Source organism: Anser anser, assembly GCF_964211835.1.
Source record: "Anser anser genome assembly, chromosome: 2".
Lineage (NCBI taxonomy): Eukaryota > Metazoa > Chordata > Aves > Anseriformes > Anatidae > Anser > Anser anser.
This window is the reverse complement of record NC_139721.1, coordinates 128197922-128220711: the sequence shown is the minus strand read 5'-3', so window position 1 is coordinate 128220711 and position 22790 is coordinate 128197922. Positions and strand designations below refer to the sequence as shown.

Genomic DNA, 22790 nt, shown 5'->3' with positions numbered 1-22790 from the left:
GATGAGATAGATTACATTTGTACGAAATTTGCTGCATACATATCATAGACAGATAGGTTAATAATCTTTTTGACTAGTGATACGAAAATAAATCCATTAGCAATGGCAGTCATGTTAATTGTTTAGCTGTCATACCACCTTTTCAATCCAACTTTTAATCATGGGTGAGAATGAGAACACAGCTAAATAGGACTGACCTAGCTCACAGTCAGGTCCTAAATAATCCATTCCTCTTCTCCCCCAGCCCCTTTTGGAAAGAGCCTTGCCAAGGGACAGGCTAGCAGCTCCGTGCTCCTTAGCACAAGCTACCAGAAGGAGTAGGGTCACAGATGCCCCCCTGCCAGCTCTGAGTACAACTCACACATGTGACGGAGAAGCCCCAAACCCGGGGACCACAGGACCTGCTTTGTGATGCTGGAACAGAGGGGTCCACAGTCTCCCTGTCCAGAAAGTAGGAGCTACTGAGCTGTGATCAAATCCAGTGCTGGGAGTACAAACACTGCGTACAGCAGTGCTCATGGGTGCAGTGAGGGCCGTCAAACTCAAGCAATAAAGAAGCAGTGGGACTGTTTGCAATGGACATGCTATTCATCCAGAGAACACTTTACAAGCCAAAAGACAAAGGATGATCAAGCAATAGAAGAGAGAAGAAAGTTTTTCGTTTTCAGTCAGGAAAAGAACAGGCACACAGTATCATTTCACAGTCTGTACTGAAAACCTTGAGAGAATCATCTGCTAATGACAATGTCCCAGGGTTGGTATGAGTGGAAACACCATCATCAGAGCTTTGGCCCACGCATGGTTGCCTTTCATTTTTCTGTTATCTATTGCTATTTAAAGCTTTGCTTTGTTCACCGAAACAAAGATATGCCAAGGCTTAATCCTTTTTCTTTTTTTTTTTAATACTCATTAGTGCTAAAACATTACTGAAATGCACACTATTTGTTTTCCTAGATTCAGTTTTGATAGGCACAATGTTCTGGAAGTCAATGCCTTCTGGTGGAAATAGCTGTCAGTCTGCCAGCATGTAGCAATTCAAGATCTTAAGACAGCACTGTCTGTACATCAAGAAAAAGACATCACTTTCCTTTAAAATCACTGAAGGCATCCATATAACTTTGTACCAGACTGGCTCTTTGTGACCTGATAAGCTGCATAATGTTGTGAGATGCATAAATCTACCAAGGCTGACGTCAAGCAACATATTTTATTAGACCAGCTCACTTGGTTTAACTACTGAGAAACAAACCCCAAAACAATCACCTGTTTCATGCAGAACAGTAAAACAGACTATTGGAGGAAGAGTTTCTGCAGCCCAGGTACAATTCTTACCAAAGCCTGAAGAAAAATGTCACGGGGTATGTATGAACAGCAAACACAACCCAGAGATCCTTTAATCTTATGCGGAAAGTTAGATGCGTTCCTGAAAGAGTGGCAGGATCCAACATGCCTGCTCTGTTCTCTTTGATGTGATGTTTTAATTTTCACACTTCATCATATACTTTCTAAAAAAAAACTTTTTTTTTTTTTTCCCTTTGCAGATACCTATTTTTTCCCACGATAGAGTTGAACTGTCATGTATGTGTAGCATATATCGCAATTTCTAAATAAAGCTGCAGGGGAAACAACACTTCCTCTTGAGAAAGTTTAGTGTTATCCTTTATAAAGCAGGACTATTAGCTCAAAATTTAAATCTCATTAACTTTAATGAGCATGGTAACAAGATTCAGTTTTTCCCCAGATGCATAGTAATTTGTTTACATGCTTTACAAAGTGCAGTGACCGTGGATTATGGAAACATCATATTTCTTGACCAATTTGTTGTATCTTTGTAGGCTTCTGGTCTCTAAATCCATTCCAATACACCTCTTTCAGTGTACTTTATAACACTAGCATTTACAAACTGATGCAGACAGAGCCACAGCTTCCTTTAAAGCTTATGTATAGATTAGGTCTTCACAGATTGTTTTTCACATTAAGATAATTTGAAACTTGAAAAGAGATGTGCAGTATTTTGACCAAAGAACAAGTAGTTTTAAGTGCATCAGCATTAACTTTCTCTTACATCTTTTTAGGCTGAGGGCCACTAACTTCCCTATATTGTGCTTCTGAACTGGCAATATGTAAACAAACCTAGACACTTTAGAGAAGTGTTGCAAGAAACACCACTTCTAAGGTGTGCTGAGGATAATTAGTGCTATGAGTGCTAAGTAGTTTTGTTATTGATACCAACAGGTAAGAAAAAAATGCAAATACGATAAAAAACGGTACATAGAAATGTTTAATTCTTATTTAAAAGAAACATGTTAAGGCTTGCGCTGGAGCTCCTCGAGGACAGACAGAACAATGCCTGTAATTGTCCTTGTGGTGGGAAAGACATCATGTACCTGTATACAGGTAACATGAACAATGAGAAGCAGCTGCTGATGGAGTGGATCATCCTCTTGGAAGACATACATATCACAGTTGGTCTTAAATCCATTGATATGTATGACTGTAACAAACACCTGGACAACGTGAACTAGGAAAGAGACTCCACAGATCAGGTTTTCTGCAACATTATCCTTCTGGCATAAGATAAGCATGAACTGAGTGATACTTAGAAGCAGAGACACAAGATGTAAGAACATTGATTATAAATCTGAATGATTAGATGTGGTGTTTTGCCAAAATGAAGAAAACCTGGGGAAAGAATCAATTGCAATAGCTGGGTCAGCAAGAGATGACTCAGGCTAGAGATAAGAACCTCAGACTATGTTATCAGTGTATGTCCTCACCAAGAAAGCAATAAGTAAAGGGGATCTCCCCAACTTAAATGATCTAAGTTCCCAGAACCACTGCTACCTCCTCAAGTTCTCAATTGCTGAAGGACTCGAATCCAGCTAGGGTTACCTTAAAGGCTCTATTCAGACAGAGCTGGCAAAAGAACTTCTGACCCTGGGGAAAAAAAAATAATAAAGGTGAACCCAAAGCTGCAGATGAAGCAGCCATGCTAGGGAAGAACAGAAGGCCTATTTCAGAGTAAGTGCTTTCACATCAGTTCTTGTTGTACCACTGCAGAGCTACAACAGAACAAAACATAAAAGCAAATTAGGAGATTGGCCAGAAAGGAAAGCTTCAATTACGACTTGGTGAATAATTTAATGTTATTACAGGCAACCCAGAAGAAGGAAGATGTATAGAGTTTTAATGTACTGAGCTTGTTTATACCATTCAACTGCAGTATGGCATCCCAATATAAAATACGGCATCCTTCCGGCAATAATGTTAATAGCTAATATAAAACTGCTGAGGACTTCCATGGCTCTCAGCAGCAGCTTGGTGCCTCCAGTGTGGAGCTGGAGCTCAAAGTCATCAAATTCATACACACTTTGAAAACAACCAAAGCAGCTTAAGATGCTCTTGTTCCCAAACAACTTGTTACTGCCCTTTCACTGGAGATAAGTATTCCCCCTCATCCAAAAATTCATAAACACATAAAATCATAGGAGACTTCCTCAATCCACTTCACTGTAGAGTCAGTTGGCACAGCGAATAGTTCATGTACTTTACTCTGTTCACCAAAATGCAGGCATGGCACTCTCCAACTTATGGGCAGCAACGAAAAAGTGGAAGCAGTGTTACTTTCAACTGGTCCAGATAGAGCTGCGAGAGATACTATGTCCCTAATCTTACATTTAGATTCAAGTTAGTGCAACCTACTGCCTATCTATTTGAATTTAATTAAAAAATGAATGGAATTCCACAAGATTTTAAAAAAAGCTTCAATCCTATTCTCAAGCATTTTTAGAGGTTTAAAAGATTGGAGTTTTTAATTATGATGCCTCCACAACACAAAAGAAATGAATAACTTACAAAGAATTTGATTTAAGCTTAGTGAAAGGGTGCTACAGCTTAACAATCCATATTTATTACTTCTAATGAGTACACTCATTTTTCACTTCAGTTCCAGTCACTAAACAGGATACAGAGACAGCAGACAACGTGCAGAGTTTCATAATGTGTGTGCAGTCTCGCATCTTGGTTGCTTCATAGCATTTTTGAGGTTGGTTGTACTTGAACTACAGCTGAACAGCCTAGGTTTTAATTATAGGCTATAAAAGCAGCAATAAACAGACGTGTTTACAACTGATGTAGATTCCCCTTAAACTTCTTCATAGTGGAAGAGTGCCACCACTATTGCTCTTCACCTCCTCTCTCTCTGCTCTCTTCTCCCGGCCTCTCATCCTTTTTGTGCTTGTTTCTAAAATGCTGGCAGTTGGTACTGGTTTTTCTAAAACCACCACTGCTTACAACACAAAAACAAATTAAACCTGCGGTTAATTATGAGTAGTGCAGCATAAGGTGCATCCTGGCATACTTAAGACATTTTCCACAATTTTTCATATAATGCACTTAATGAATTTCTGAAAATGTGAGTAAAGAAGCAATTTCTTCTTAATAGAAGGAGCTAAAAGTCTTTTTTTCTTTTAAATAATAAAATTATTTTTGAAGTATTTTTTTTTAAATAAAATGAAGCATCAGGAAACATAATATTGAAAGCTGATTTCTTAACAGATGGTAGTCATGCCCACTTCATCCAGGCTGACCTACATATTTTATCCTTAACACTCATCTTTTACTAACTACGTTTTCTACAATTTTGTCAGCAAATAACACTTTCAGGATAAAAAGCCTAAGCAACTCATCCAAATAAGTCTTCTTTATATGAAAAAACAGAGAATGCATAAAGGAGGAAAACACTTTCACAAAACCTATGCCAGAAAATTGTACTTCTGAAATAAAGTTGTATTTTCTAAAGCTCTTGTGATTGAAATTATACGCAAAGTTTTCATCAAATCTTGACCACAATACTTGGACTTTGCAGGGCTTAAAGCATCTTCATAACTCATACCTTCTTCTAGAAAACAAACAAACAAAAAAATCTGTGCCATAAAGACAGTCAACACTTAGAATTGAATTTCATTATTTTATTCCATGTATTTCATTGTGAAAAGGTGAAAAAATAAATGTTTGTCAAAAACGAAGAGCTGGAGGAGAAACGTGAAAAAAAATAGCATGAATGGTAACCTAAAGTCAAGAGGATTTAACACTTCCATATGAAATGCATATGTGCATTTTTGGGAGAATACCATAAATTTGCTCCCCAAAACTGTACTCACAGTTTTGTTTGTTTTTGTTTTTTTACATCAGAAACTGTCAAGAAATTTTCAAATCCTTTACTTTTGTTACTTCAAAATGACGACAATTTACATGGAACATAAAGATGAATCTTGGAATGACTGACAACAGTTGAAAAGATTACTCTTGGAGAAGTTACACAATCAGCATTTGCAGTTTTCCAGTCTTCTGTTCTGTATTCCAAATTAAGAAAATAAGTCAACTGCCTGTTCTAGCTGCAAACAAACAAGGTGGCAGCAGGAGCCAGCAGTCCTACTGTTCTTATTCCAGACTGCCATTCTCAGACATGCTAAGTCGCCTGACTGCTCATCAGCGTCTGGAGAAAAGAGCAAGGTATTCTAAACATGTTGTCACTTTGTGTGCAATACGGAGACTGCTCCAAAAACATCCTTTTGGAAAGGCTTGAAGGCTTTCCGGGAGCAGAAGAAGGAAGCATTTTTGGAAATTCTTTACAGCTGAAGTTTATGAGCAGCATTTTACGGTTAGCAAAATAAAGATGTTGAGAAGAGCACCACACGTATCTGATTGCCTAACAAAGCTCTGAAACCCTGCATGTATGGACAGAGAATCAAAAGGACATATCCTACTCTGACTGAAGGACCAGCCCTCTGATGTCCCTCATTGGAATGATCTTTCAGAGTAGAAAACTTGCACTAATCTGGAGAATCACAAAAGAGTTGTTGAAACTATTCCTTCATTGTTACCAGAACGAGATGACAAAGACTGTTCTCTGTTGTAATTTTAAAATAGGAATTAGGCAGATGAACAGTGAAGGTGATCACTGCTTCAAGTTAGTAACCAAAGTATAAAATAAAACAGTGACAAAGTGAGCAGGATCTCCTGTAATGCTCCAGTATCATTTGCGCCCCCTAGAGAGAAGATTTTAAGAATAGATCACTTGTGAAGCTGAATGGATATCATACTTTCAAAAGGTGAAAAAAGTCAACACAGAGTACGGCACAACACAATATTTCTTGAGCATCTGGTGTTGTATTTCTCTCTTCGTTTTGGTAACTTGAATTAAAATACTGTCAGAATAGCATGACAGTTTACTTAGGAAGCTCACAGGCCAAAATTCAAATAACTTACATTTCCATAAAGTACACAAAAAGTTACTGAATTACTCAGGTGAAAAAGATTCTGATCTCTCTTCCTTATGTTTTTCTCTGTTCAGCACCATCAGGTTTTGGAAGAAAGATTTTGAAAGTGGGACAAATGGTAGACTTACACCAGGCTCTGAACAGCCTCCAGAAAAAGCTGACTCCATCTTCATGCTTCCCAAAGCCTCCACTGTGAAGTAGAGTTCATTTAGACTGACCCAAATCAATATTAAACGTTCACACTTTGCATTTTGCTTTCACCACAGATGATAGGACTTTGTATGGCTGTGAATACTATCACCAGCCTACACAAAAATTTAGTATGATTCACAAATACTGGATGTAAATTTGCCTTTTCTGCCTACGGTGTCCAGCAACTCATTTTAAAAAGCCTGTCATCTGCTCTTGCAGGTTGTTTATACAATTTCCCTATACAGTGCTTTGGAACAATTAGAGCTTCCAGTAAACGTTGGAATGAATTGGGTTTGCTCCCTTGTGCAGAGAGATCTGGAACTAATTTTGCCTGGGGATTCCACAAACTGCTTGAAGCAGAGTTCACGTCTCCTGTTACTAGCTCATACATTCACAGCTCCATCTCCCACCATCTTCCTCCTTGCCCAACTCCCTCCGTGCACATGGAATACTTTTCTAGAGCTAAGCCAGGACACAGCAAAAGTGTGAGGTAGTTAAAAGTTAAAAACAGCAGCTTAACTACCTTACACAGCACATTTAAGAAGCTTAAACTCACCAACAAGTGCAGGAGTTGTCAAGTTGGATGTTATGCATTAAGCATGGGAAACTAAATAGATGTGACAAATGCATTTCTTTCCATGTGAATGTAATGATTCTCAGCTAATGTATCTAAATTAAGTCACGCATCAGTTATGTCTGAACAGAGCAAAATGACAATTAACATTATGTACGTAATCAACCACTGACTTTTTTTTTTTAATTAAATATTCAGGACCAATTCCAGGGATGCTGCAGGCTTGATTTTTCTTCAGCTGAACAAGCAGAGATCTATTACTTGAGCAACACCTGCTCAGTCTTCATGTCCACATGTACAGAAACAAGATAGTTCGCAGGTGGCAATTTAAATAAACCACCTGAAAGCGAACAGCTCAAATTAGGTTGCCAGTTTATCCAACACCACTACACAGCCTTCCATTTGACCTTCCTGTAGCATACAGGATCAGGGCTTGTTCACCACTGTTAATGGGGAAAAACAAAAATTAAAAAAAGTCAGGAATGATAGTTTTTACAATCATTTCAGAGAACTCTGAAACACAAGCAAGTGCAGAAACATCACAAATTCTTTAGTGACAGCAATAAAATATTCTTTGTAAAGGAAGGTAAATCTTCCTCACCCTGCACTTGATGATATGTTGCTCTGTTTTGCTCCTGCTAAATTAGCAAAAATCTTGCTATGGACACTGTCAGATCCCAATTAAAGCTACTCCAACTAAAAAGAGGAACGAAGGCCTGCTGTTCTCAGACTCCAGCTTCATGACAGGAACGTTACTGGCTAATACTCACGTTGCGACAGTTGCAGCCTGATGCTGCAAGGCTGAAGAACAATTAAAGGTCACTGTCTATTAGATTACACTGGCCACGTAACAGAGCATATCTGGATGTTGAGGCTGAAGCCAGGCCATTTGCAGTCAGCGCAGAGCCTGACCAGAGCTGGATATTTCCCTCAACATGCATATCGCTCACGCTTCCGCAGCTGGCCGTGGCGCTCAGATCTGTCACTGCGCTCCTGCGCCTGAGAGACGTCGGTGGGCCGCATCCTTCCTCTCTGTTGAGTGCACCTTTCACAGCTTTATTCTACTTGTAAGGACTTTTCCAGAAACACTATCTTCCATGCCAAAACCCACATTTCTTTTTGGTCATAAAGCTGCTTTATTACCAATACCTATGCAAAGTATATCCATATTTATATACATGCTTTCTAAACATACGTGTACAGTAACACTATCATCTAGTTAAGGTGCCATTGATACTTTTTTAATTAAGTTTTCTTCACAAGCAGATTTATTTTTTCTATGACAACGCCTCTGTATTTTAAACATACTCATCTCTACCTTGTTGAGGCCCACTTCTGGGCTGTAAGTTAAATCAGAATTGATGCCTAGTTATGCAACAGTAAAACAATAATAATAATAAAAAGATCTCCTCACAAGTAAAGAGTTAAACAGCTCAAGTGGAAGAGAAGCTTCACTCCCACTCAGCCTGGTATCCTGAAGACAGACAATGTTCACATTCCTTATCCAGGGACCCACTGCTAAACAGGCCTCTGGCTTGTCGCCAGCAGCTCACAGAGATCTCGCTTCAAAATCTCCACAAGCATTCCTCACATTTTTTTCCTTCCAATCGTGAATTAGCCAAGTGTAAAGGTGCTAGGAAGATAAAGCCTGAAATAATCAAAACTGTCTAAACAGATGCACACTAAGGAACTTTTGCTCATAGTCATACTATGTATAAATTACATATTTACATTCTCCTGCATTAGGACTTGAGTGACAAGTCTGATAGTCTACCACTAGACTATGAGAAGAAACTGATAGACATTTACATTGAATTGCATTTCAGTCTTAATGGGGATTTTGACTTTAAGTTTGCTTTTTAAAAAAAATAGAAAAAAGGCAGGACATGACTGACACTTTTAAGTGAAGTACACTTAAAAACAATGTGTTAGCCTGGTTATGTTTTACAGAAGTCTAAAATCTGTTCATAACTTGAAAACCTCTAATTCTGCTTTGAAATATATATTATATAAAATACAATATATGATTTTAAGTGCAGAAATACAAATCGGTAAGACATTCTCATCACTCCTTCCTTTCTTTCCTTGTATCTCCCTCAAGCCTCCATCCACCGTCCCCTACATGTTTCAGCTGGGATGCCCTCCACATTGCTCACCACCACACAGACAGGACTACCATTGATGGTAGTGCTGCCTTCCTACCTGCACCGCCATTTCTCCTACAGTAAGTCTCATTTCAGTGAGGTTGCTTTGGTGCACTGACAATTTGAGAGACACTCAGGATTTAGCAATGCTATGTGGATTTTATTTTGACAAATGCTTCTGTCATACTGGTTAAAATTCTTCTATCTGAAACACAACTCCAGAGAGAAATCAAAACTTAAAAGAACATAGTCAAAAGCAGTGAGAGTTTGCAGGTGTTTCTGTGGGCAGGAAGAGAATAAACTTAGGCCCAAAAAAAAAAAAAGAAGAAAAGAGAAGTTTCTCAGTTTCTCATAACAAAAGCCTCAAAACAGACATCTCATCTTTACCAAGTGTAATATAACTGTATATAGCTACATCATTGTGTAGGGTGTTGGTTTTTTTTTGGGGGGTGGGGGACGCTTTCAGTTCCATGCCCAGCTTTGTTACTGAAGTTATCATCATCCATTAATCGCTTTCTTTTCTTGGTGTTGGGGGATTTTCTTTTTTGCATTTTCACTTTTTTTATTTAAAATAAGCAAGTATTATTTATCAAGCTACTACATTAGTACATGGGAATTGTTGCCAGAAGGACTGATAAACACCACCCTTGAAAACCAATTTATTTATGCCAAATGTACACAGCAAAGTAAATCCCTACAGAATACATTTATTTATCTTCATGTGTGCCACCAACCAAGTTATGCACTTGTGAGACCAGTAAGCGCAGTTTTTATAAAGCTGGAAAAACAAATAATTAAACAGCTTTTTTTTTTTTTTTTTTTTTTTAAAAAACACCAGATCATAAGTCATACTTTCTCAGATGAAGATTATGGAAAGGGTCTGACCAAAAGTCAGATGTTTTATAACTCTTCAGGATAAGGACTGATGCACTTTCCTCCATAGCATCCACTACCAGCCAATGCCAGAGACGAGCAGAGGAAGACCCCAGAGCCCACCCTGTGCAGCAGTTCCTGCACTCTGGTTGCCAGCACTGCTTTCATCAAGGAGTTTGCAAATACCAGGTAGACAGACATCTCACAAGAATACAAATGTTGGTTGCAGAGGGAGATGCTGAAGCAAGCCCTCAACAGCTGTTACTTAGCTATCACCAGCTCTTGTTAGTGTTTTCTCTTCGATTTAAATTGAGGGCTCTATGGCACGGAAAAAAAAAAAGTGTATGAAATTTGTAAAGATGAAGTACAAACTGCAGTTTGGCCAATCGGAAAAAGCATTTGTCTACGGTGAAGCCTGACTCATGGCCTTTAGGAAGAATAATTTCACATTTAGGAGAGTTGTAAAACATATGGAATTTCTGGTCATGGGGTAACTGACTTTAAAAAACGGTGAGTGAGTTCTTTCCCTCTTCATCACTCCCCCAGTAGGATTTGAATTTGTAAGGAAAAAGAAAAACTCGTCTCCAAATTTGATACATCCAAATATAAGGAAAATTATCCAACAGCCTACTTGAGGCCACGCTGCAGAAAGATAAGGGAAAAAAAAAACAACAAAACAACTACAGCAGTAAAATCCCCAGGTATTATTACAGACACGCAACCACAGTCGTCCGGCACCACCGCTAGCATCCCTCGCCTTGTCTTCAATATATCTCCCAATCACAATGGGTGAAATAAAAATAAATACATATTTTGGCAAGGACTTATTTAAAAGAAAACCAAACCAAAAATTCATGACTATTTCAGACACAGATGTGCATACTTCTATGGCTATACGGCAAAGATATAATATGTACAACAAAATTCTTCAGGCTTAGCAGTCTGCTGTAGAAAAATCCCTCACTTTTATCTACATTTTCATTTATTTATGTTTACTTAAACAGAATGACAAGTCTAGACAAGCCAGTCTATTCATTAATACCTTTTCTAAACTACAACACTACCAGATGATAAATCCTGAGTTTAACCAGTGTCTATTTAAAAGTCTTTGGTAGTCTTTAAAAGTCTTCTCCTTTGAAAATGCATTATTTGAAGCAAATTACTGTCTCATTGTTATTTAGTCTGTGGCAGCCAGAGCTTTTGCTTATTTTACAGCCTGTTGTCTCTCCCATTAAAAGAGCAGAACGGAAGGAGGCAGGACAGTGTGCATCCTCTGTTTCTCAGAAGACAGGTGGATGCTGTCACCCCTAGATGATGACAAAATATTAGAAATACCAGAATTCTGGTTACTAGAGACAGCCTGGAAGAGTAACAAAAATAATCTTGTCAAAATGTTTTTTAACCTTGAAATTTTATTTCTGAAGTTATGATTACACTGGCTGGTGGCAGTATACTAAGTTGAGAAAGCAAATTAAAGCAGCATATGCTTAATAGAAATGTTTCAAAGGGACTCTAACCATGAGATTAGGAAGAGCTGTTAACAACCCACATGGAATCAAAAGTGCTCCGGAAAGTTAACATGAACTTTTATATGACAGCATCTACTTCAGGTAGCATATGTTGCCTAGATTTAAGTGCTGGATATTGCTCACTGGAAAGGGGGAAGGCAAATGGGAACTGAAGAAACTGCTAATTCTTCACGTAATAAATTAATGAAATATCACCAAACTGTGCAAGGGGATGAGATCCACAACTTTTATACTTCCAAAGGACAACCAGAAACAAAATGGTACAATATAACTGTACATTTCTGGTTCAGTAAAGTAGTTCTAGGCATATTGCACATTTTAAATTTAATTTTTAAAATTACTTCTTCAGTGTTCACCCATTTTCCATGCCAGTGCAACTTACCACAGGACATACACAGAATATTACCTTAGTCATCATTCCAAGAGTAAGAAACATTTAAAATTAAGAATTCTAATTAGACATACATACACACACCCTCTTTATGGGTAGAGAGCAACAATACTGTTACAGTCTGCCCTGTTACATCCCCACTTTGTTAGAACATGCTAAATTTAGTCATAAGTTTACTAGCTATGCAAATCATTACATGCATAGAAAACGTACAGATTTATACTACTCGCGTAACAAAACGAATCCACTGAACATGGCAAGACACCAAAATATATTATAGGCAAAGCTACAAGCTAATTTGCCTTGGGGTACCTTTTACCTTGTTGAACATGTTTGTTGTTTAGATCATTTTGTCCAATGACAACAACAAGAAAATCAGCAGGTAGCGAACGGCACATCATTACATGTTAAAAACTGCATTATCAAACAATTTCAACCTTTAGAGGCAAAGAGTTGCTGCCAGATAAAACCTGGAGTTAAAACCACATGCAAGAGGACAGTGCACTTTTGAAATCCTTCTTATTCTTATGAGGATAAATTCTTTTATGTCCCTCAATCAAGCATACTAAGCTTTTTCACTGTAAACAGAGTCAGCACTGCTGTCTCTTGACTATTACTGTAGTTGACAGCACTACTTTTTAGCAAACATGACATAAAAGCCCACAAGAACTAAAATTATTTCATTTTGTAGCACTTGACAGCTTGCTAGCAGTTCAAAACACTTCTAGACTTACTGCACTACAGAAAGGCAATTTTCTAGTATCAACATTTTCATTAATCATTCAGTATTACGTTTTTAAAGTAGAATAATAATTTAAATTTCTTTGTTTTTTTCTGAAATAAGTCTGCTATTTGAAATAAACCGCTACTTGTACAACACTCAATCACACTTGCAGACAGTTGTCAAAATGTTCAGATATTAGTTAATACTGAGAGAAAAAAAATAAATCATGGGGATAAACATATGCTTGAATGAAACCTAGGAAAAAAAAGTACTTTTTTAAGGTAAGGTATCATACAAAATCTACACTTAGATCAAGAACTTTTCTTCAAGAGTTCACCATCCTCCGAAAATACAGCAGCAGTGCTCTTGCAGACTTCATGGTCTACGTACACTGGAAAAACAAGGTTTGTGGGCGAGCTCTTACAAGTGACACTAATAGACCTTGGGCAGGGAATGGGAAGAGAACCTTTCAGCTTTAAATCCTCTCCTGGATCTGAAACATAAGACAGACTTCAAAGGAAAGTGAAAAATAACATGCAAATAATCTCTTAGAATTGTTATATGTATTATAATATGCGTGTGTGTACACACACACAGAGTGTATGTCAGTGCATACACCCCTGCCAGCACCAAGCACTTGCCATCCAGTCTCCTTACCTTAGGCAAGAGAGACACAGAGAGGACCCTTCCCATCAGGTCACTCCCCACCAAAAGAGATTTTCCGCACTCTAACCCCCAAACAAGTTGGCCCTCCTTTAATTCACCTCCCTCTCTGTACTTGTGCACCCCATGCAGTTGTTTGCTTGGGAGCTGCTTCAAGCATAGCCAGGTTGGGAGCTCACTCTAGGCAGAAGTACCCAGGTCTCTCCTGGGAAATAAGGAGGCACAAAAGTTACCTGGACAAAAAGAAATGCCTGTGAAAGTTACAGTAAAACAGGCAGCCACACTAAAAAGCTTTAAGAGGTTTTCAAAGTCATTTTATATGGTATTACTCCGATGCGCTCTATTGTGCCTGCAAAGTTACCAGCCAGCATGTTTTACTCCCTACCAGATAAGATCTTGTCTGATTTTCTGCCAGAATTGGAATGTTCTTTCAACATAACTTCAGCCGACAGGAGAATATATTTTCCTTCTCAAAGTTCTTGCTACGGTTTTACAACCAAAAAGCAAGCAGACATAGCAGACACTTTCCTTTATAAGCGTGTGGCACATTGAGTCAATATGTTTGATGAACTCATTAAAAAATATTGCAAACGTTATATTTCCATAAATACATTTCTGGGTATTAATCACTGCTAATAATTATTCTTGGTGAGGTTTCAGCTTTTTTCATCCCTCATATATGCGTTCATAAGATGTATGACAAAACAAGTCTACAACAGATTACATGCTTGGACCAATGTGATAAACAAAACAAGATTAAAGCACATTACTGCAGAAGTATGCTGGTTGTCAACTTTTCACCGTGAGCTTTAAATAAATAAATAAATACATATATACTGTTAACATTTTACAGAATCTTTAAAGTAATCTATTTCTCCTTGAAAAGTATCGACTTTAATAACCTATTTTTTCTGTTTAGTGTGGTCTTTCTTCAAACCTAAAGGTCCTTCTTCAAACCTAAAGGAACAATGTGATTTTCATTTCTTCCTCAAATACCTACTGCTACAAGAACATGCCTTCTGAATTAAAGTGAGGGTATGACCTTTTCCCAAAAGCAGATGGGAGCATTTAAACTAGCAGTGGGGCAATGAGCAAGGGAGTCACTAGAAGCCAAAACTGTACCTCACCCATTGCAACACATGCCAGGATCAAAGATTCAGTCCCATGTCCCATTACAATATTACTGAAGGAGTCCACCAAGGGCAGCAACTCTCCCTCCCATGCAATCAGTTTGTGTACAAAACCTTTGCTGTTGCACAACTGAAATGCAAGGGACCTTGGTCATATATAATGATTGCTCTTCGTAAGTCAAAGAATAAATTTCTTCAAGTTCTTTCCTGAACTGTGACAAATCTTTTGCCTCCTGACGCATTATTTTTGTTCTTCAACCGGTAGATGAATAAGCAACTTGTCATGAGTTTACAAAAAGAAAGACAGGAAAAAGTTACCGTCTCTCTAAAAAAAAAAAAAAGATATAATCCTGATGGAAGCATATGTTCAAACATATCTCTGAGGCAGAGACAGATATCTATCAGAGAGGGCAGTTTTCATGGCTTCTGCAAGCACAGAACTGATTTACATCAAAGGACTGACTTTGCTGATGACCTCCAGATAAAAAGGGAATGTCTCTGCTCAGTGATGGTGTGATGAAAACATTTTCAGAGAAAATTGGTGAGAGTATGGACTGTCCATATCACTTCCTGGGGAAAAAAAAGTTGAACCTCACTTCGTAAAACCGTCCCAGAAGTGCCAATAAAAACATAATTTGTTCTTGATCTTAAAACACAAGGGAACCAACCTGATTTCCTTTGGAATGACAAGACACAGCAGTTGCTACTTTTCTCTGCATAAAAACATATGGAATCACTACTTTGAGTAACAGGAGACAAGATTCATGATTTCTCATACGTTACCTTTGGCTGTGCTAATCACCTATTTCAAGCACTTCTGTTCACAGTCTCTCACAAGATAGGATGTAGGAACTATTAGAAATATCTGAATTTCATGGCTGAGGCATGCTGCATCCCTACTGCAAGAGGAACGTTCTGCATCCATGATACCACACGATCATGGAGTTCACAACTGCCTACTGCTTCAGGCCCAATATCAGTCTGACACACGGTTGGCATTTACAAATGGCAACCTGCTCTAAAAGAAGCGTTTAAGCTATTACTACTTTACAATGCTGTATTAATGAAATTGGACTGTACATTTGATCCACCTGTTCATAATTTCAAACATTTAATTTCTACTGAACAAATTCTAAAGCTTACATTATTCTGGAATCATACTAAATCAGCAGTCCAGTTGTTTCAAACTGCTCCCCTGTCTAATAAGGTATTATCTCTGTTTAATATCAAAGTAACTATCATTAAAACAAAAACTACAAGCTATGCTGTTATGAAATAAGGTCATCTTGCTCCTTCATTCTCCCTTGCATAGATGCCATACAGGATGCTCAGATATATAGTCTATTTTAGTCTTAAACAATACAAGGTTAATTTGTTTCAGTAGCAACTACTGAGACAGTAGAGTAACAAATACATCTTTTCTTCCCTTCTCCACTTTTTCTTTGTTCCTTTCTTTTTGTCCAGAAACTTCTATCTATGCTACTATCAATTGAACAAGTTAATGACAGTATTCATAAATAAATCCACAAGTAAGGACTTTGGCATTCATCTGAGACAAATAACTTGAACTTACAGGCGCCAGCTTGTGCACAAAGAAGAGTTAAGGTTGTGCACATTGGTTATTTTTGCATTTAGAAGCACAGGCACACTAAGATTTGACCTCATTTTCTTTCAAAGTAAGCAGCAAATGACATATTTTAGCACAGAATTCGTAGTCCTGTATGAGTTTCTCATATAAGACAGTAAAGAGCAGGCTGTTGAACTGCCACTGTTAATAACATTTCTGTCAATATTGAGCTTACAAAATAAATATTGTGAAAAGTATTTAATTTTACTATGTTAGAGCACCAAGTGAGAGAAGAACAAAAATCAGTGTACATGGTATTTGTACTGAAGAACTAAGCTTGGAATTTTAGTTTGGCAAAAGCAAGGAAACCTAAAAAAAAAAAGAGCAATGAATACACAGGAGTTGCATGAAGTTTCTCAAATAAAATTTAAAAAGATTGCAAAATGAGGATCGCTTCCTTCACTATATTTTTGTGCGTTTAAGTGAGCAGTAAAGAATCCTTCTAAAGTCTCAATAACTTATGGAAACTGCTTCTGTAACAGGCATAGATTCATTTCAACTTTGTAAAATTAATTTAATTCACTTTAAGGTGAATTCACTTTGAACACCAAGTACTCTTTTTTTTTTTTTTTTTGAAAGATGGGGCTTTTCAGTGAAATTACACCGGGTATTAACATGAGACAATGTATATTAAGAAAGGGGATTATGAAGTATTAATGGATTCCAAGAACCTACCCAAACAGGATGGTACTACGTCAATATGAAAACTAAAATATTATTGTTAAGAAAAGTGATAGCTCTCATGGCAGCATTCTGCCACAGCAGACACAACAAAGAATTTCCTTTCTGTAATCTTTCAAATTCTGATAGTTTTGTATCCCTGTAAATCTACCACCCTTCCTTTAGGAACTATCAAAATTGCCTTTCAGAGAACATTCTCGCACTAGAAGTTAACGATTAAGATAAGCAAAATGAAGGTTTCCTGCCCTGACTTTGTCACAGGTTTCCTGCACAACTCCATAGAAAGCCATTAACATACTTGTTCCTCAGGAACCCCTTCCAAAAATTAAACAGCCACATGCTGCACACTGTGAGCAGGGCTATATTCATTTCTGCCAAGTACACAAAGCTTACAGGTTGTTAGACAACCACAAAACATTACTTTGCTACTTAAATAAAAGCACACCAACATCATCAGCTAACTATTTCATAATAGTGTTTGATAAACTCTCCTATATGCACAGGCAAAAAGATCCTAGAGCAACCTGGCACCTCCCAGAAAGAGCACACAGTAGCAACGTAGCAGTACCTACCAAAACAAATAAACCAGGTAGGAGTATTTTCCACTCCTCTCGCTCCTTGTTGGCTTCTAGCTTGTAGAAACTGGAAATGCACACATGTGATTAACAGCAGCCACATCTAGCAAGGAGTCAGCCCCTGTGCCTGCTACATACTTCAGTTTCCATGACTCATCTCCAGCTTTCCACTGCAACACAAGTCCTCCTGAGCAACATACAGTTAACAATACCTTGCACATGCTCACAACAGAAATGGGGAGAGATTGACCCTAAAAGAATTCACCAAGCAATGTCACCACCCTAAAAGACAAGTTGTTAATTGAAAGTACACAGTGCCTCCTGAATACATGCTATCAGAAGAAGGTGAAATGCCACAAGTGCCATGCCCAGCAGTATGACTTTGAACAGATTTCTTTCCCAATCCTAAATATCACAATTAGTGAGCACACAGGCAAAAAAACCTCACATCAACTAAGAACATGATTTTTTGTTGTTGTTTTGTTTAAGTAACACTAGTAACATAATCTCCCCTTGCCAAAGTCCCAGCTTTGGCCGTTTCTATGGAGAGCATTTCAGAAAGAGGTACAAACCACAAAGAAAATAACTGCACAACAGGTAGGAGAGTCTCTTTCTGACCTGGTAAGTTTCCAGTGGAAACCTCAAAGCCTAAGATTAAAGAAAACCCCAAAAATCACAGAATGGTTTGGGTTGAAAAGGGTCCTTTTTTTCCACCCCAGTCCTCTCTCAAAAGAGAGGCAGCTTTGAGGTATTTTCAAGCAATTGCCCTCATAACAGCAGAATATAAGGTTACATTATCACAGCCCCTGGTTTACCTCTGATTTCCTTCCTACTTCCTTCAATTCTTCCTCTAGACATAGTTAAACACAATTTATCATCCAAAAAGGAAATGGAAGTGCTGCCTCTATACCAGCAATGCTACAGTCCTCTCCCCTTGTATAAGGATGGGGTGATTCTTCACAGTAAGAAGCTTCTTTCATCATACCCCCTATAAGCTGAAATAGACTCTATTCTCTATACCCTGAAATTTAACTTCTACTTTCCTATTCAAAGAGGGCTACACATCCATAATACAGGGAAGACTGACTTACAGTGAATGGGCAGTCTCTCAGTGCTGACCATGAAGAATCCAAATCTCCTCTCCCTTTTAGAGCACTGGAAGTCTGAGCAATTCCATCAGGCAAAACCTGGCAAGCTCACGTGAGTCTGCTGCTGGATCTGAAAACAAACAAACAAAAAAATCAGGTGAAAAATAAAAAACTTATCTGTCCGTACCTGGGAAGCATGAGAGAGATACAAAATATGATCTACAAATATCTTGAAATTTTTGTTGCTGTTGTTAACTAAAATCTTTCCCTAAAATACAGCATCTATGACTACATCTTCCTCTCCTGAAGGGTATATGTATATATATATATATTAGAAGTTCAGGTTAGCAAAATTCTCATATAAAAAAAAAAGCAACTAAATTTTAGGCTACTAACATACTAACAGACTAATACATTTTGTAACAGAAAACTTTCTTGCCCAAAGGATCCAGGATTCTGCACAACAGATGTGACTCTACTTAGGGGGTACGGAAACCCACTCTCACACATCTTGTCAGCATAAAAAAGAAGGAAGAGTCCTGCATGGGAAGAGTTGCCAGGGGGTACTACTGTCTTTGACAAACTCTTATCATTATTCATCTGTTGCTTTGTAGCAACCAACATGCAGTTTTAACATTTATTCAAACACTTTTTTTTTCTAAAGACAATCCAACTTTGCAGTTTTAGCAGCCTGTACAATATCTGTGGACAATCTGAACACCACACCACCAATTTGTGCTAAAAAGGATTGATATTTTCACCTATTTCTATATTTGTAGACTGTATGATTCTATGATTATTAAATTTGAATTTCTGTTGAACCAAGCCAGTTCCCGTATCGATGATAATCTTCCCAGAAGAACTCTATAATCAGCACAAGGCAAACCAGTATCTGGGTACCACATATCATTTTTTGTTTATAAAATCTGGCCCATCATTAAGCTTCTCCCCGTACTCTGAGGCCTTCCTGATCTTCCTTCATGATCAACATGAAAGAACAGAATTCCTCAAATTATTTGTACCCTTGATTAAAAACTGTTATCTGCTATGTAGATTTGAAAAAATATAAATATACCTGTGTGTGTGTGTATATATATATATAGCTTTAGCAGTTATAACTTTTTTCTTAGTCATTATTTCTACATGCTGTGGATAAACCATACAGCTTCTTTTCAGTAACGCAACTAAATTATTTTGCATTTTTTTAGTTATTGGCATTACAGCCCTTATTTAGTATTATTATTAAAATGTTGGCATGTTTTCCAGGGAATAATAAAAAAAAAATCCTTTTCCCTGTTTTCAACCTGCTGAGTTTTGAGTAATACTTTTGCCTTCTCTTACCTATTGTCTATATTTAATAACTCCTAATTTCATGTTTATACTTAATTCCTTGTTTCTTCTATTTGTTACATTCCTGAAAATGCCACCGCCCCCAGCTGGTTTGGGATCTAAACATCTGTGATCTAATTTTAGGATTTGATCTTTTAACATATGAGCTTGTTTATTTTTATAATAATCAAGACGTTAAGGCTAGAAATTGTTAAAGGCAGATTAAAAAAAAAAAACCTGATGTGTTAACTTTAGATTAATATAAAATATCAAAGTTCTTTCATTTGTTCTGCCTTTTAAGTTTAAAGACCTAAAATAGCTACTAATGCAACAGCCCATTGACATTTTTAGCCTGTAGGAGCCTGTAGTGGGCAGAGGTAGCTGAAATAATAACATATTTGAGTGATGAACCAGCTTTACGATTTTATTAGTCAGACTTTTCCAAATCTATGGCTGGCACTTTTCCCAGTATCTCAAAAATTAAGCTGTTCTACATTTAAAACTACCAACTAATCACGCATTAAAAACTTCTCATGGTTAAGGCAACAGAATAACCTTATGATAAGCTTCTAAAAAAAAAAAACCAACTAACTTTGAAAAATAGTGCCTTTAATTCTTTGTGTTGTTTGTATGAAGGAAGTAAAAGAGAGAGGGAAAAAAGTAATCTGATATTGGTTAGTTTGAGAAAGCTACATTATTTATCAGGAATATATTACGTATCACACTGAAATAGCAAGTGCCCTACAAGAGAGTGACACTCAGTTGCCCCATAAAGCCAATGGGTGCCTTTGTTCTTCCAGTCTTTCTATATTTTTTGAATATATAATAAGTCCTACCCCAGGATGAAATCTTTCCTGCAACTCGCTAGTCCAAAAAGAGGAGCTTGCAGGGAGCGTGTACCCATGTTCCCTACTGCTCCCCAGCCTCACTGTGCCACATACACTGATCTAATTCAGTAACAGGCAGAGGGATGCAGTGGCAAACTCTGGGACACGACCAACATAGGCACAGTTCCAGGGTTTTGGTGGTGGGGCTACTCTCACTTTTATTAAAAGAACAAAAAAAACACAACAAAACAACAACAAAAACACAGAACAAAGCCCTCGTGAGAAATTAAAAGAGCAAGCAATTTGGACTCTTTTTTTTCCCCTTTTATTTATTTATTTATTTAGGGGAAAAGTGGAGCATACCACAAAATAAACATCTCTGCTCTCAGGAAATACAGATCAGATTCTAAATCTGAAAGACAAAAACAGTAGCTCTTTGGTCATACGGATATCTGAATAGCTCAACACAGCTCATGAACGTTAGTGCTCTTCACAACTTACCTATAAAATGGGCCAACAGGTAGAAATTTATTTTTTTTACAAAAAAAAATGTTTCTGAATATTTTGCAAGGCAGGTAAGCACACTTCCTAAAATCATCTGGGAAATCCAGACCAGAGTAACTGCAACACTTGACAGCCTGTTGATTGATCTACAGTTTTCTTAATTGTTTTTGTACTTCTGAAAGAAAAAATAATGCCCACTTGTGCAGACGCAATATGTAGAACTTCTCGCTGTCACATCCACAGACACTAGGAAAACTACAGCGTGGTACATTGGAATAGAACAACAAACTTAACTCTCAGTGGGTGACTACGGCTCATGTGAGCATCATAGAGGGATGCTCATTTAAAGCAGAACAGAGGAAATTAATTATCAGGTACCCAAGGAAAAAAAAAAAAAAATGCAATACTTGACCTTTTCACAACTCCACAATTCATTAAGCTGTTTTGCACTGTACCATTCCTAAAGAAGCAACATATTTCTAAGTATGTCTGGAAGAGCTGCAACAAGCTAAAAACTGATCTGGCGACAAGATGTGACTGGGTACAAGTCTGCAGCAGGCAGAACCAGGCCCTTCAGGAGTAACCAGTCAATTCTCTCCCTTCTCCAAGTTTGCCATTTGTTTCTGCTGCAACTCCTAGTAAAACCAGTAGCAACATGACCAGAGAGTGGAATGAGATTGGGAAATAAGTCCAGCTCATAACTCAAGCAGGAAAGAAGCCAGACTTTTAGCCGCACTGTTAGCTGGACCAGTTCGCTGCAGGAATGCTTGTGCCAAAATTTAGGCAATAAAAAGAACAAACCAAGCAGCTGCAGACAGGACCCATAGAGCACAACTACCCCTTTTTTGGAAGTGGTGCAGAATTATGTTGATTTGCACTGAAATTGGAGCTAGGAACAAAGCACCAGTAAGAAAGAAAGCATCTTGCCAGATTTATTCGGCAATAGACTTGCCTTCTAAAATTCAGTTTGATGTATGTGAGCAAAAGCTGTCAGTAATGCCAAGTCTGACTGAAACCAAACATTAAAATCTTATAGTTTGCATGATGGATAAGCTAGTTACAAATGTCATCATGTAGTGCTAGCTTTAATTGCTCTGAGCTAAATATAACTTTCAGAATCCAATAACTCCCCGCAGCTTTTCTGTCTTTCAAGAAGAGAAAAAATTTCCAGTTCGAAAAAGCAGATAGGCGCACAGTCGCGTATCACAACTGAGAAACAGGAAGCAAACCTTAACGATGATTAAGTTTTAAGAGTTTCAAACACCCGTAGAGAAGGACTGGTTTCAACAGGCTGCCGTTTGCTTTGCTCTTTCACCGCTCTACTTCCATTTACATACCGTACCTGCTCCTTTTTGGACTCTGCCATTTCTTCACTGTATTAGCAGACTGTGCTGAGTCTCACTTGCCCAGTATTTCCAGCCAAAATACTGCCTTCACCAGCAAGCTGCCCTGGCACCCCCTCGCTTCTTCATGTACCGCCGACGTGAGCACCCCAGGGGAGGAAGAGGAGGGTGAGTCTCCTGCACACGCACGCAGCCTGACCCTTACCTGTATTGCTGCTGTGTATGGCGTGACACACGAGAGGGAGTCCAAAATCTGCTATAGCTGCAGAGACTGCACCGCCCCAATAAAGGCGTGAAACAAGTTCTCTTCTGCCT

The 22790-nt window shown here is 38.0% G+C and overlaps 1 protein-coding gene across 14 annotated transcripts in view; it reads right to left on the bottom strand.

Annotated features, from left to right (window-relative positions):
* The window catches only part of OSBPL3 (oxysterol binding protein like 3), an 88543-nt gene that overhangs the window by 50811 nt on the left and 14942 nt on the right, over positions 1-22790 (bottom strand). For all 14 annotated transcript variants that reach the window (XM_083826868.1, XM_083826876.1, XM_083826874.1 and 11 more), the window contains one exon: positions 18476-18602. The gene's annotated coding sequence lies outside the window, so the exon portion shown is untranslated. The remainder of the gene's footprint in view (positions 1-18475; positions 18603-22790) is intronic.